Source organism: Dasypus novemcinctus, chromosome 11 (assembly GCF_030445035.2).
Source record: "Dasypus novemcinctus isolate mDasNov1 chromosome 11, mDasNov1.1.hap2, whole genome shotgun sequence".
NCBI lineage: Eukaryota > Metazoa > Chordata > Mammalia > Cingulata > Dasypodidae > Dasypus > Dasypus novemcinctus.
The window spans coordinates 52,659,423-52,676,615 of record NC_080683.1 but is presented as its reverse complement, the minus strand read 5'-3'; the positions used below and the strand labels follow the sequence as shown (position 1 = coordinate 52,676,615).

General features: G+C 39.9%; 2 pseudogenes; both read right to left on the bottom strand.

Moving 5' to 3' along the window:
* Nucleotides 1–611: 611 nt before the first annotated feature.
* On the bottom strand, nt 612–1,113 carry LOC139436122 (parafibromin pseudogene; annotated as a pseudogene).
* A 104-nt stretch (nt 1,114–1,217) lies between these two features.
* On the bottom strand, nt 1,218–2,807 carry LOC101425434 (parafibromin pseudogene; annotated as a pseudogene).
* Nucleotides 2,808–17,193: the final 14,386 nt, after the last annotated feature.

Genomic DNA, 17,193 nt, shown 5'->3' with positions numbered 1-17,193 from the left:
TTAAAGCTGAATAATAACCTGGTACAAGGCTTTAATAACTTTAGTATGATAGAGAAACTGAAAGAAAAACATGCTTTGCTAGTGTGTGTAGAGAAAATTCTTTTGAGTTGAAGAGGCAGAGGGAGAGATTGATCAGAAGAATCTCATGGAAGAGAATGATATCACTCTGCACATTTTCATGTTACCAGAACCTTGTAAATCAAAGATAGGACAAAAGATACATGTGGATACTGAATGTATCATTTTTTAATGGTGATGAACTCAGAAAGTTGTATCCCATGCACAATACCTGGCTCATAAGTAGTCAATAAGTACTATTGTTGATTTAACTAGTAAAGACAAGACTTCTCTAAAAATATACACTCTCCATCAGAGACTAGCAGGCATTGTTTTTAAAGTAAATGAAAGCCAAAGACATTGCTTATAAGGATTACTGGCAATAACCCCTTTGAAGCACAAAGCACCAAATAGAGTCTTATAAAAGGTCAATCTGTGACCTTCTTCATTTGTAAGTTCTTGGTAAATTCATGAAGTTTGAATCCTAATCTTTAGATCAAGATATACCCATGCTTCTTAATCCAAGTTTCCAGACAAAAGGGACACCAAGTAATTCAGAATCTCAAGTGGGAATTATGCTTCGCCATGTACCTATCAATGTTTCCCCGAACTGTAAGGAAACAGGTCTTGCCAAACAACATTTGTGAGAGCTGAGTTCTGAAACGTCCCATTTCTGAACGTATGAGTATAGCCAAACTTTCTCTTACTTGAGATGAACGTCCTTAATTTTAGCAAATATGCCAACAGGTATCCATCAGGCAAAAGCCATGGGCAGCCTTTGAACTGCCACACAATACCCTCTACAAAAACTACAAGCCCAACCCAGTCCTGAGGCATACATTTAAGGGGTGAGTCTGCCACACTATAAGGTACTGTGACAGTAACTGTGGTGCCCTCTGGCTGCAACTCTTCTTTCCTTCTTAGAATTAGAGTTTTCCTTTCTCATTGGCAGTATTATTTCTTGTTTTTATCTGATAGGACAATTTTCAGATGGTATAGAAGATTGTTCTCATTAAGCATATTCTAAAAAGAGGTAGTTGCTGCTGGAATTATCATAGCGAGTATTCAAAACTCCTTCTGGTTTGGGGAGGTCTTGTCTTATGGGGAGGTGCACCCTTCATTGCATATTTCAGTGTCCTCCCATCATAGGTGCCATAATGTCAATTCTGAAGCCTTCTTTTTTGGGATCGATAGGTGTTGTATTTGGGTTGCTGTTCAGATCCTTCTTCTCTGGCATCTATAGACTAAAGAATTGCAAAAGTATTCTTGGAAATATCCTTTCCTGTACTTCTGGTTGTCCACCTTCTCTCTCTGTTGACAGTATCTTGGGTCTACTTCAGCATCCACACAACTCTTCTGTTTAAGGGCAGTTATACCACCAATATCTAAATCAGTCTCGATAGTAGATCTTTTCTTAGCCATAATTTTGGTTTTGATTGCAGCAATTTTTCCCACCAACATAACTTCAGTCAAAGACCTAATCTGTCCAGGTTGTTCAAACCCTTATTTGGGACCCTCCAAATGAGCAGCCAAACTTTCTTTGTCAAGACACACACTCTTCATCTTCTATTCATGATTTCTTTGTTTCTGCTAAAACTTCATCTGCTGTTCCTGTAACTTGAGCAGGTAGCTGAAGACTTATTTCTAGGGGGCACTTTTTTTTGTACTTGCTGATATTTTACCACAGACATCCAAGTATGTTTCTGTATTCAGTTCTTCTAACCACAGGAATATTTTTAGTGGCAGCTGACAGACATAAGCCGGATGAGAGAGGTGCAAATTATTAAATAGAAATAAGATAGAATAAAGTGTGAATTACTCTCTGGATTGATCTCCCTTTCCAGTCTTCAAAGTGACAGAGTTGGTCTTGACATTCTATGCCAGGAGAACTCCCAGACAGTCACTTTGTCTTTCTTCACCACAATCTCCTTCTTCTGCATGTCACACTATTGCAAGACACTGAGCACTAAGTGCCTCCTACCTTGACAGGGCCTTGGCAAACCATCAAAAGCAGCACTAAGAGTTGCCTCCACCTGTGACAGCAGCAGGTAGAGCAGTCACCAAGCCACCAAGGCAACACAATAATCTTCTCAGGACTTTTCCCTCCTGATGTCTAAGAGATTTTTAAAAAATAGGAGCAGTGTTATGGGTTGAGTTGTGCCCCCCGCAAAAAGATATGTTTAAGTCCTAACCTCTGGTCCTGTGAACATGACCTGATTTGGAAATAGGGTCTTTGGAGATACGATTAGTTAAGATGAGGCCAAACTAGATTCAGGTGGGCCCTAATTCAGTATGACTGATGTCCTTATAAGAAAAAGAAATTTGGGAACAGAGACAGATAGGAAAAGGATTATGTCATGTGATGACAGTGTCAGAGTTTAAAAATTGCAGCTGCAAGCCAAAGAGCACCGAGGATGGCCCCCAAACACCAGAAGCCACAAGAGGCAAGGAAGGTTCTCCCCTACAGGTTTCATAGGGAGCATGGCTGTGTTGACACTTTGATTTCAGACTTCTGTGCTTCAGAAATGTGAGACAATACACTGTTGTTATTTTAAGTGACCTAGTTTGTGGTACTTTGTTGTAACAGCCCTAGAAACTAAGACAAGCAGTGTCCAAAGTACATACATACAATAAGCACCTGCATTAAAAGGGCCCCCCAATTAAGATTTCATACTTACCATATCTAAAACTGACCTCTGGATTGCTAGTCCACACAGAGCCAAATCTAATTCTCCTCTTGTCTTCTCCATCTTAACAAATAGTACTGCTCAGTTGATTATACCTTTAACCAGCATTATCCTTAATTTTTCTCATTCATTCATTTCTCATTTCATCCCAACACATCCCATTTGGAAATCCTATCTCTGGTCCAAGTCTATCAACTCTGGCCAGGAATTCTGTAATAGCCTCATAGCTGGTTTTCCTGTTTTCATTTTTAACCTCCCGCCTAGTCTTGTCACCCAACTATGCCAAATCAAAGGGCAGATTGTGTTGTGTCATTGTCTTGCAATAATTCTCCAGTCTCATCACCAGCATTTACGATCAAAGTCTGACTTGGGGCATCCAAGGTCCTGCACGATCCAGCCTCTGACTCTCTGACTTTGTTTACATACTCGACCCCTTGCTCACTCTGCTCAGTCACACTGGCTTCCTCATGTTTCCTCACACATGCCAATCACCTGCCTCAGGTCCTTTGCACTTGCTGTTCCCTCTGTCTGGAATATTCCCTGATTAGGCCCAAAGCTGATGCCCTCGTTTCATCTACTTTCCTGGTCAGATGTCTTCTTCCCTTGGGACCCCTAACTAAAATATCACTCCCATCTCCTTGTCCTGCTCTAATTTTTATAAAGGCAGTAATCACTGCCCAGTGTCATATTATGTATTTTTATTTATTTGTTTATTGTATTTTTCTAATAAACTAAGACATATAAGGGCAGGGACTCTGCTTTGTTGTCTGTGATATTCCCTGTGCCTGAATGATGTTTGCCATCAAATACATGCTTAGGACTATTTGTAAAATGCAGAAGATAATACGTTTGGAACTTAAGAGGTACCATTCCTATTTCACAGTTTTTCCCAAGGCCAATTTTGCCAAGAGCAAGGATAAGCCAGTATGTAATTAATGTGGGCATCCATGATCAGAAATTGACTGTAATTGACTTGCAAATACTTTGTATTGTATCCCCTTGTGGCTTCCTGTTAAAAGTCATAGTAAAATTTTATAATGGTCTGTCTGCCCAATGAAATTTAAACTAAACTCCAGTGAAAATATTTTCCCCTAGTGTTTTTTATTTTAAAACCCCAGTCCCTGACCATGGCAAAGGGTCTGCAGGAGATGATTTACTGGAATGGCATGTGTGCCCAACTTGGGGTAGATGCAGGGGCATCAATATCTTACTTGCTAAATTATGTTGCTAATGAGTATGTTCCAGGGAGTTTCAGTGATGGACTCTCTTTTTTTTTTAGATGTACTTAATTTTTTTAATTTCTCTCCCCGCTCCCCCCCCCCCCCCCAGTTGTCTGCTCTCTGTGTCCGCTTCTATTCTTGTCAGCGGCGCGGGAATCTGTGTCTCCTTTTTTTGCGTCATCTTGCTGCATCAACTCTCCATGTGTGCAGTGCCACTCCTGGGCAGGCTGCACATTCTTTCGCACTGGATGGCTCTCCTTACAGGGCACACTTCTTGCGCATGGGGCTCCCCTACCTGGGGGACACCCCTGCATGGCATGGCACTCCTTGCGTGCATCAGCACTGTGCATGGGCCAGCTCCACATGGGTCAAGGAGGCCCGGGGTTTGAACCGTGGACCTCCCATGTGGTAGGTGGATGCTCTATCCGTTGCACCAAGTCCACTTCCCAGACTCTCTTAATTTACTACCAGACCAGCATGTGCCATCACAAAGGCTCCTGAAACAAAGATTGACAACATCAGTACATAAATCACTCTTAAAGAGAGCTTCCTCGGTAAAGAAAATATGTCATGACTCAAACCTACAACATGTAATAGCAAATAAAAGGACACATTTATTATTTACTTATTTTGGTTACATCACTCAAGACAGAGCTTTTTAAATTGTTATAGTTGAACTATAAACTTTACTCAATGCCTGAAACTGACCTATATAGCAGAGTAGACAAATTGGTAGTGGCAATTAGAACACAGGTTTGTTTCCCTCACATGTGCAAACTTGCAGAAGCAGCTTACATTCCTAAGAACTTAGTTAGAGTAAAGAATAACACAGGTGAAAATCCACCCCCCCAAACCAGCATTTATAGGAAACAACAACCCCAGTAGGCTTTCCTTGTTATAGGGAAGGAAATGATGAATGAAAAATGTATAGAGAAAATATATTTGTGGAACAAGATTTGACTGTCTGCAAATCAATGCACAGAAAAGGTTTTTTAAAAATTGTTTTTCTTTATTTCTTTATTTCTGTTTTGCTTTATTTCTTAGTTTCTTCATTCATACATGCCACAAGCATTTATTGAGCTTGTACTATATTCAATAAACTTGGCTAAATAGAGCCTATATTCATGCATTTAGAAGGCAGACATGGATGTAAGCATGCATTACTTTGTACTTAAGTTAAAAGCAATACCCCTGATCAAAATAATTTTGGTTTTGTAAGTTTGTGGGGAAAATAAGGGAAGGAATTGTCAAAATTCCAAAACAATCTTGTAAACAAGCAATTCAAATAAATTAAACATTCAGGTTGCGTCTACATAGTTACAGAATTGGATCAGCAGAGTTCAGAAAATATTTGCATCTTTTGAAACTGCTCACTGATCCCGCTTATATTATTTACTTTAGATTTTGATTTTTAAAAAATCTCTTCCATGAGATTATATGAATCTAAGGCCTCCCCCGGCCCATGACCAGCACCTCTGAGGTCTAGAACAGGGCCTGGCAGCACCAGGTGTGGCGAGGCCAGAACTCTCACATCGTCTGGAGGAAAGGTTCATTGTACATTTCTGGAAAGCAATTTGGCAAAGTGCATTTTCCATCTCACGTGGCATTGTGGAAAAATTTATTCCAGATCTAGCCTTAAGGAAAAAATGAATAAGAAATTAATCATGGAGCCTCCAGAGTCCCCTTTCAGCACCTTTCCCCTTCTCAAAGATAACTTCCTCCCTCTCAGGTTCCCAGCACCTCATGTTCACTGCCTCCAGATAAACCTACTCCCAGGAAATGATTTTGATACAGTCAGTCACACCAAAGTTCAGATATGTGAAGTATCCTTTCCTTTTCCCATCAGTATTTGTACCATATGGGGCTCAATATCTTAAACAAGGGGCATCACTTCCAAGGTCTTATTTTATCATCTGTCAAGAGAAGATGTGAAGTGATATTCAGTTCTGACCCTCTGTGGTTCTAAATACATAGTATCATATTTGGTCAGGTATTCTGGGAAAAGGGTAGAGAAAGACCAATATCAGGGTAATTTTCCTTTCAAGCAACAAAAACAAAACAACCTAACTGTGATTTAGCCAATTAAGTCATTTAATTATTCGTGTAATAAGAAGTCTGGAGGTAGGCAGTTGCAGGAATGGGTTATCAGTGCCACATTGCCAAGCCACTGCGTCTGTCTCTCTGAATGGCTTGTCCTCCCATCACAGTTACATGAAAGTTTGTAGCAGCTACAAGCATCATATCCTCACATGACAATGTTCAAAGAAGGACAGAGAAGGGGAGGACAAAGGAGTGTGCTTATGGGCTTTCCCTTGATTATCTGGGAGGAAACTCTTTCCCAGAGTCCCCAGCAGGCTCTTCTTACATTGCATCAGCTAGAACTGGGTCACATCACCACCTGTAGTACATGGATATCTGAGAAAATATATCTCTGTCAAAAGAAAACAATATCTCTGTGACTGACAGAAACCAATCATGAGTTATCCCCTAGGACAACACACTATAACTGAACAAAATTGAGGTTTTGTTAGCAAGGAAGAAAGGGAAAGTGTTTTTGGAAGGCAGTTAATTGTGTATGCCACAGCCCAAGAATCATATCACTAAGGAGCTACTATGAGCAGGTCTGTGGCCAGGCTTGAAAATAGCTGAGGTCAATCAACCAAACAGTCCTGTCTTGCAAATTCTCAGATTGAGAGGGAAGGTAGAGTCTGCTAGAGAACAGATGGTAACTTTCTAAATTAAAAGAGAAACAGGATGCTATAGGACTAGGCCCTGTTCTCATAATTTTTCTGACATTTTTATTCTTTTAACTTAAATTTATTCTGCTAAACATCTTTTTCACCAAATCTGCAAACTTAATAGAAAAAGCAATCGTTTTTTAGTCAGGGCTACTCTCGCACTGAAATGGTCCCAAAACAATTATATTCAGTTTTATGCATTATAATTCAAAATTTCTACTTATTGTATGATAGCATGTTAAGAAAACAGATGATTTGACCCCTGCTACTTCTTTGCTTATGTGCAGGCTAATGTTTTAAACATTGTGCCGAGATTTGATCTGTAATTTTAAAATTGCTATTTTCCTAAACTGGGCTTGGGATATTATCAAAATCCTTAGACAGTTTTCATTAAGAGAAAGCAAAATTTTTTATGAGGGCTAATTCAAGAAAAATAAAAATATTTAAAGGATGCATATTATTTCAATCAAAATAAAAATAAAAATATTGCTTCAAATGGAGAGAAAAGGCTCTGTTTTTAAGACATACAGTACTTATTGCATTCAGCAGAAAAATGTCCATTTAACTATTTAGATATTAATATCTCACCTTTGAAAGACAGCAAACTTACATGCATCTTTCTAATCTTTCATATTTTATAACTGTGTGGAGCTTTAGAATTCATGAAATTTGTTCAAATACATTACCTCATATTATCTTTCAAATTAACCTACGGAAAATATTATTACTATTACCATTTACAAATGAGAAAACTGAGGGTCAAAAAAAACCAAAATGGTTTACTTGAAGTCACGGAATGTTAGCTATGGAGTTAGGGCAACATTTACTAGTGCCTATTGTATGTCAAGAACCACTCAGACTCTGGAAAATATAAGGTAATAATAATTACCTTCAGCAGTTACAAGCACTAAATGTCAGGCACTGTCCCAAGAATTTATTTGCATTACCTCATTTAATTATCTTAACAAATCTCTGAGATAAGAAGTATTAAATCCCCATTTCATAATGTGAAACCTGAAGCCTATATGTAAAGCTAACTGCATAGAGTCATACTACTAGAAGTGGGGAAATCTCAGCTCGTAACCACCTAACAAGCACAGGTCTCTCTCTGTGCCTAGGTTGCTGCTATCACCTCTGGTCAAGGGACTGGTCAGGGAGCTGGTCAGGGGACTGAGCTGTGATAATTGCAACGACTGCTGGAATAATTGGCTGCCTTGATATGTGGTTGCTCCTGGCAGTGCTGCTGCAATTTTTCAAAACTCTTTAGTTGTCATGATAGAAACTGACCTTAAAGTAGCCAAAGCAAAATTGATGCCTACTGACTCAGGGACCCCAAGGGAGGGCTGAACAGGGGTGCTGCTGGCTCAGGCACCATCAGAACCAGGGATTTCAGTGCTGAATGAATTCTTGCTATCTCTTGCTTTTGCTTCTTTGTGTGTGTTGGCATCCTCCTTTCTCATTACTGGCAGCTTTTTGTCAAATAGTAGGAATCTCAGGTGTCAATAAGTCATGAACTTCATCCTTTGGCTTTACCACCAGAGAGGGTCTGATTCTCTCAGCTGTAGTTGGGAGAAGTTCTATGGAAATTTTCTGCTTGGCCTGGCTTATAAAAAATATGACCCCTGGATCAGTGAAAAATATTTAATGAGACAGTGTGATGTAAGAACATGTAAGAGTTGACATGTATGGTTGTGCAATATGTGTACTTTGCAAAGGTAGCCAGCCCAGGGGGCGAGTAACAATTGAAATCAAGCTCACACTGCTCACCAGGCCATGCACCTGGTTCTCTCAAAGGTACTGGGGATTGCCAAGCTGGGCATCCGTTGGGCTGGGCCCTTTTCTTCCCCCAAAGACATTGATTAGGTCAGTGCAGCCCCACATAAAATACGACAGCAACTGAGGAAATGATACATTAGTAGATGGAAGAAGAAAAGGGAAGTACTAATTTCAGAAAAAGTTGGGATGTTCGACAGAACACCATAAAGGAATTTAAGCATAGGCTGTATGCCAAGGTATCTTGTTTAGTAACAAAAATTGAGTTCTTTGGAGAAAACTATTTCTATTTTCCATACATTTTTTAAACAGTTACACAATTAAGCAATGGGAGAAAAAAAGGATAAAGTAATAGAAGCCATGGTGAGTAAAAACATTCCATCATTTCAAGGTTTAAACAGCACTTGGAGGGAAGGTTGCTACTTTCCCAGGCGTATGGCATCCCCTCTTTGAGGATTCAGAAGCTCTCTTACAGTGGATTTCAATTAAACAATTTCATAGTTTTTAAGTGAAAAGACAGTCTGACATTTACTGAGATGCCTGATAGTCTCTACCACCAAAGTGCTACTGAATGCAGTTCTGGTTACATTAAATTATTTTTAGCACTAGGCTTGTTGAGCTGTAAAGGTTTCTTTTTCTTTAACAAGCTTTAGTGATTTCTCATAAGTCAGAGTAAGGTTTTCTCTGGGATACAGTTGTTCTACCGCTACCCAACAAGCCCTACAAATTCTCCAAAGCCATGCGCTATGTGGAACTGGTAAGACTGAGTTTGTCGAAAGATGGGCGGAAAGAGGCCAAACTCAGGAGCCAGACCAGCATTTTGAATGCAAGCACCCCCCAGCCAAGACATAAAGGTCCAACACAATTCTGGCACAATCAATTACCAAATGGCAACCTTCTTCCTTGGAAAACATACAAAAATCTCAAGAGTGTGAGCTTTGCAAAAATTATCAGGCAAAGTGCACTAAGTTAAAAATCTGATATTTCAAGGACTGGAATAATAAACTAGCAGTTTTGTCTTGCCATAGCATCTTCCCCAGCTTAAGGAGCTTTCATATTTTAGACTCACCATGCGTAATTTTCCTTCCCTCCTCATTGTTACTAATTTTTTTTTCTTCAGTTACCTTTCTCCCACAGTGGACTCTTATGTCTTTGATTTAACCACTTTTTTTCTTTTCTTCCCAACTTTGTCCTCTTTCATAGGGAATTTCTTTGTGCTATTAGTCAGTCTGGACCAAGAGAAATGAACAAGAGGAAAATGGAGAATCAGAGGAGTAGAAAAATTGTAACAAAGATATTCAGGATGGGCAATATTGTCATGATTCTCCCTCTCTCCTTCACTCTTTCATTTTCTTATAATTCCCCTATGATCCATTCTCCACTTAATTTTCTTTTGTCTCTCCCTATTTTTCATTTTCTCTGCCTATGAACTAGCCTTCCTTCCAAGAGTTTCTCTTGTCAGGAAAGCTAAGAGCCTGTTCAGTACATTTTAAATTTGATTACAGTTTGCTCAATTAAAACAACATACTCTTCAATAAGTCGCAATAATGGACTCAAGGGGATTTGCTGGGAAATGTGCAGAGTGTGGGGAAGTCATTAGGCTGTAGACAAATGTTCTGTACATGGAACTTGCTTTAGCTATTCAAATGTAAGCACAAATCACATATATCACTTCTAGGTGGAAGCTTTAAGAGCCAGCATATGCTTTCCCATGTTCTCTTTCCCTCCTCCACAGCAACTGGCCACATTTCAGAGGATGGCTGCCCCATCAGCCTTAGTTCTGGAGGGAGGATGACTTCTGGCAGAGGCCCCAGCAGGCCTGCCTGGGCATGTAGCATAAACAAGACATAAGACCTTGTGTTTTTCTGTCACTGAGATTCTTGGGCTGCAAGACACTACAGTATAATATAACATCCTCACTGTTATAGCGCAGGAGCTGATGATAAGTCAGATAAAGTGACATGTTTCCTATGAAGTGACTCTTGTTGGAAATTTCCAATTTCACCATGAAATTGCAACTTGCAACTCACAGAGATCAGGAAGGTAGGCCAGTGACCAGAGGGTTTCTGGAGCACAGCGTCCTAGTTTTACAGGAAAGAGCTATGCCAAATCAATTCCGGTGCTGCCTGGCAGTATCTTCATCCCTCTCCCTGCTGTGACATTCAGCTAGGCCTCCCGCTACTTTGCTAGTAATATCTGTGAATGGGATCACTACTCTCTCCTTTATTGTTTAGAAGCAAAGGCAGATCCTTCCCTAATTCCCCATTGCACAGCTGAGACCAAACTATACCTTCACACAAGACTTTATTGAAGAGTTAAGGAAAATGGGAGGGAAATTCAACAGTGGTAAAACATTACTCACTAGGCAATGCCTGCTCCACGGTCTTGTGGCTTACTCCCCACCATCTAACCAGTCAGAGCCCTCTGTGCTCATTACCCTCATCATCCCTTACACTCATCTCAATACCAGAAAGGCTCTAGGAATCTCCCTGCTTTAGATTTCTGGCTGGCCCCCAAAAGAAGGAAAACTTTCTCTCTTCCCAATTGCTTCCAGAAATCCTTATATCTACTCTAGGTCTGATCATTTCCCAAGGTGACTGACTCTGGGAGCATCCAGTCCTGTGGAGGAGACTCCATTCTCGTTGACATCTACCATGATCTGGCTCTCTGGCTGCAATAAGATGGGACTAGCATGGATAAAATAGACTCTACTGTGGTAACAAGCACCCCAATGTTACTGGATTTCATTTAGGTTCTTTGACTATGCTGGAGAAATGAATTTCAAGAGCGCGACGGGTGAGTTAGGCCAGTAATTTATTCAGATAGGGAGGGAAGAGAAATGGGAGAAAACAATAGATCAGGGTCCCACGTAGAGGGGAAGGAACTGAAAAGTGATAAAGAGGGCTGATATACAGGCTACAATTTCCCATTACAGGTTATAAATGCCCAGGTTTTACTTGCATGGTGATTCAAGCGGGGAGTGGGGGGTGAGGAGAAGGCAGCTGGAGTCTGGGTCCAGAGGAAACAGAGCAAGAGAGAGCAAAAGAGCTCGTTCAGGCCTTGCCCTTGGCTTTTGAACTGTTAATTATCCCACCCCTTTCCTGATGGCAGGGGAGGAGTTCCAGCTGTTTACTGTTAAGATTGCTTTTTTCCCCCATCAATCTCCCAGGAGGGCCCAGTGATAAATTCCTTAGGGAATATCCAGGCTTCTCCTGCCTTCTGGAAGAAGTCTTCTTCGAGTGGCAGAATCTTGGGGAGGGTCTTTCAACAGCCGTCTTGGGGTTGCAGATGTTCCAAATCCATCTGTTAATTCCCTATCTTACTAGCCTGCTTCCCAACACTTCTGCAGCAATCACAGTAATCTTCTTTGGTCATTCATGTGAGTCTGACCTACATTGAATGATTTGCCCACATCACACAGATATACCATCTATGGAAGCCTCTAGGATCATAATGGCAGGGAAAGGGAAGCTGGAGAATTTGGGGAATACTGTGGCTTTTATCACTTCTACCCAGATCCAGCTGGTCAGAACTCATCACCTGGCTCCAATCTAAACCCAGGGGAGACTGAGACAGGACACTCCCTGTGTAGCCAGGAGGAAAATAGGCTATAGTGAGTAAGTAATAGTATCTTTGCCACAGTGCATTTCCCAGCCTCTGTTAATCAATGTGAAATAACAGTCCAGTCCAGTCTGGGAAGTACCAAGCTGAGTTTTGTTACTTTTCAGACTTTCATCATCATGGTCTAAAAACGAAATCACATTGTTTTGTTATTTTAATACTTAAGGAATGTAGGTCAGGATGGAGACTTGACCCAAAGAGGTAGTTCAACTATTTCTTAAGGAGAACTGCAGTAACCGGCATCAAAAAATGAATAAAATATCATAAATTTTATTGACTGAAAAAAATCTGTCTCTACAGGTTCACTACAGAGAAAAAAAGTTACAGGAGAATTTGAAAGGTTTATTTTCAACGTTGTAAGAAGTTTCTTTGTAATGAAAAAGAAGGTAATATCAGAAGTCAGTATTCTAAAACTCCTAGAGCATAATTTGGAATATGAAGGAAAGAATTCAGCTCATGCAAAGCCTTTGCCAATGAATTAGGGAATTTAAAAAATATGAAAGAAATGTTCTTTTCTCTGAGGTCTGGGTTTTTCAGTGTCCATCATAAGGATGGTTCATGGTTCATGGAGGACTTTTCTGAGGTCTGTGTACTGGTATTCAGTTGAACTTTTGATCATATTTCTATTGTGATTTGTGTTCTAAAATGAATTAAAATTTATCCCTCCAGACTTTCCTCCTTTTTCTGGCAAAGACAAACTGTTCCTTTAAAGCAATTTCTCTTGAATCCCTCCATTCTAGGTAATTCCACAGTACTGTCCTCCACACCTTTTTGACAGGATTGTTTACCTAATTATATATTGATGTACCTATTTTTATGCCTGTCTCCATTTATTAGAAGATAACTTTCTTGAGGACAGGAACTAGGTATTATTCCTGTATCTATGCCCAGTGTGTAGGAGCTACTCCCATACATGTTGGCTGAATGGCACCTAAGGACATCATCATTTTCCCATTCATTCTCAAGTTGTGAAAGTATGTTTTGTTTGGAGGGCAGGTGTGGCATATGGGTCTGTATGAAGCAACACATAGGAAGGGACACAACCAAAATGATCCATATCATAACTATCAAAATAGTTCATGGATTGAAATATAGTAAATATTTGAGAATTATATAGGCAATCACACTGTGAAAAAGAAGTTTGAAGTTCTTATTTTGCCAAGTAAGACTTCTCATAACCCATAGTGACCATATTTACCTCAGAGTGATTCACTTTATGTTTAAAAATCACAACTTTTTAAAACTTTTTCTTTTTTCCCTACAGGCACATGACACACTATTACATCTTCAAGCTGGTTGCTTGTAATATTTTTAGTGTGAAATAAAGCAGCTTAGCTTTTTATTTTTCTTGGTAGGGATGTTTAAGCCTACATGATAAATCAGCATTTAAAACAAATTTCTTCAGCTGACTTTTCCTAATTTGCTGTGGGGTGAGCATGGTGAAACTTGCTGAAAAACAGAAGTGCAACAGTAGATTTTAACTGAGTTACTGTAGAATTATATTGCTACATTTTCCCCGTATTATTAGCAATGGTATTTTGTCATTTGTCAACTCCCTGCTCCATCCTCACTGACATCTACCATGATATCATTTTCCCCCATAAGTCAAAAAAGTCTTCCTCAGGGCATACAGGCTAAGTTGTAATAACACATTTGATAGCTCTAAATAATTCAGTCAGTGTACACTGTGGATGTAATTAATGAGGAACTCTTCGCATGGACCCTGAAAATAGCCAATAACTCCGCTTGTCAGTATTTTGATAACTACAGGCTTCAATTCAACATGAAGAAATATAGGATTCAGTTTGGCGATTTCAAAAGCAATGAATATAGATGATGAAATCTCTGCTTACCAGAAAAGAGACGGCAAATTATTATACATAGAGACTTATTTCTAATAATTTCAATTTACTTCTCAGTTGCCTGATATTAGAAGTATTTGTTCAGGAATTGGAGGTGAATTTAATCGCCATCGAAGATCTCCAGGCCAAGTCCCAGGGACCAACTGAAAATCTTATCAGTCCCTGAGGGGGTAATGCTGCCCATTCCTTCTCCACTCTTTCTTATCTTCTTTCTCTTCTTCTCTTCCAAACTTATTTCTAAACATCCCAGAAATGACTCTCTTTTAGATAGGAATTAACCACCATGTCAGGGTGGATGCCACCAGGGTGTGGTTTTTTTGTCTTGTCCCTCCTTCCAGTTTGCCCTTTCGTTAAGACTCAGACCAGCCTTCCTTCTTGTCTGAATCACCCCCTCACCTCTCCCTTTTCCTTGGTGAATGAGAAGAACTAGGGAGCCCAGCAGTGAGCTGCTCTGCAGGAAGGACCACAAGGTCACCAGCTGGAACAGGTAAGCTTCTACTACCAGGATGCTCCTCTCAATAGTCAGGTTGTTCTGCAGACTGCAAAGCCTTCCTCTACCCACTGTTATACCATTGGCAGGGGCTACCCACTCCCTTCCAACTTCTCCCGGCTGCAGAAGTTGGGCTGCTCTCCCCGGGTCCATGGGTTAAGGGACTGAGCACACTTTGATGCTCTCTGCCTGTAAGATTCCCCAATAATCTACTTTGGCCAGTGCTAAGGGTGGTGTTGTTTATGATGTTAGTCCCACAAATTTCCTTAATACCTGGGTTTCCCTTCTCCTTGCTCCCATGTACCTCATGCTTCCTTCCCATATCAGTCTCTATTGTAACCATCCATGTGTTCATCTGGGAATGTGTTCAGTCATGAGCCCCTTGAGGGGAGGTGCCTTGTTTTATACTTCACTGTATCCAGAGGGCCTAGCATGGTGGTAGAAAGTTCTCCAAAAATATCGTTGAATGAATGGTTGAACAGTCACAAATTATAGACAGCAAGACCAGAGATGTGTTAACTTGGATATTTCTTTTCTAGATACATAGGTTTCTTGTATCTACTTTCTAATGGGATTTTATTTTGCCACTAAAATCAGCTTTGATGTAAAGATCAGGCCCAGTGTTGGTGATGGTATGGTGTAACTGGAGTGAATGATGTTCTGATAGATATGTATCAACAAGGCTGATTTCAAGCTACCAAGATGTTGTTCCTGATTGTGGCATTGGGAAGAGATGCACAGAAGCTCATCATCGTATGGTGTTCCACCTGCTAGCAGAAAGCTCTGGGTTCTAGGCTTCTAGGTCCTTGGCTTATGTTGCATAAAATAATTTAAGGACATGCCATAAGGTAAGCAAGAGTAAAGAGTTTATGAAGAAACAAAAAAGAGTACACAGTCCTAGACATGGATGCGCGCATGCTGCAGAGAGACTGGCATGTGTGGGCCCCAGATTGAGCCTTTTTAAGACTTTTACACTTACCCCTTCATAATGTTGGGAAGAGGTCCCAGCAGTTTGCTCTTCTGATTGGTAGCTCTTAGGGGGCCAATGGTGAGGCCTGTTTGGGGTTATCTGGGGTTTCTCCTTGACCCCAGAAAGAATTCCAAATGGGATCTTGTAGCCAGAGTCTCGTGGGATCTTTCTAGCACTCTTCCATTCAGGAGGTTTCCAGGCAGGGTCTCATGGCCATATTGTCTGCCAGCCATGTTGCCTGCCGGGCCTCAGCCGCCTTCCCCATTTCACTATACTAACCTCCCTCACACTTTTCAGACATAATTAAGAAAATTACTTCAAGAACATAAGTAATAATTAAGTAGAAGAGGATTTTGAATATTTATTAGTTTTGTTTTTATTATTTAATTGTAAGTCCACATAATTTAATTTTTAATACTGTTCATGTATAACAACTGGCTTGCAAAATTAATAAAGTTTCTCATGAGCCAGTAGGAAAGGACTCCAACATACCACAGGATAGGACTCTTCTTCTCAATCTGCCTTCCATACCCAAGCCTTCTCCATCCAGTGACACTCTTTGTAGAATCACTTTATCCACTTCCTCGCTAACATTTTCAACCAGAAATGTTTGCTGTTTGATTGAAACAACTAGTTTATTTGGTTAATGGAAGAGAAGTACAAAGGTTTGTAAAAAAAGGTAGAACAGAAAAAAGGTCAGGACATTCTTTAACTCTCCAAGACCTAGAACTGTTTACTGAGCACTTTGATTTTCAGATTAATAGATAGCCCACTTTGTCTTAATAGTTTTGTATTTGATAGCATAGGCCATTTCTATGCCTTACCACCTCCAAAGTCCAGGTTGAGTTCAATCATTTGTTTTCTGTCCACCTTTATTTTATGTCTTTTATGTCTCCTTCTCACATTGTTGATTGTATTACCCTTCCTTCCGTGATGCAGAAGGAAATTCCACTTCATATCAGAATTGTCTCATGACATTTGGATGAAAGGTGATGATCCCACCACCACTAATCGCGACCTACCTGCTCCCCACCATGCGACACAAAACTCACTTTTCTTTAACTACATCAAAACACTCCATGGGGCCATACTTATGTGACTATTTCATGAATGTATTGAAGATTTTCATTATCCTTTCCCTTTATATGTCCATTTATATTGGACATTTTAAATTATATTTGATGAGCAAGTCTCAGGAATCAGAACGTATTTAGTTTTCTTTATATCTCACTTAATTGTAGATTCATACACAGGTTGATGAATGTTTTTTCATGGCTTAAGGAAGGGTAATATTCATTCTGAAATAACTGATAGATGTACTGTACATGTGATCAGCAACATATTAAATGATCACTCTATATTAGAAAATGATTCTTCTTTAGAGAGTAAATGGTGATGATGACAATAATGCTTTCAAACTTTTGACATTCTCCCTTGTCTTAGCACATTATGCATGCACCATAGCCTATACAGAAATCATGCCAAGACACTCTCAAAAAACACACAATCACCCTGTCTTTCTCTATGTCTTTTAAGTTAAGAATAATGACACATAAGCAAATTCTAACTATTTTTTGCTTTAAGAGTAATGAAAACAATGTTTTAGTTGCCTTATCCTTGAAAACAAAAACAGCCATTAGATTTTAATTCTAAATGTTTAATTCATCACTACAGTCACTGACATCTGGACTACAGATGGCAGACATACTTTCTAGAACTCTATCTCTAAGCAAACAGTTTTTCCTTGAACAGCTCTACAGAGAGAACCTACAGTA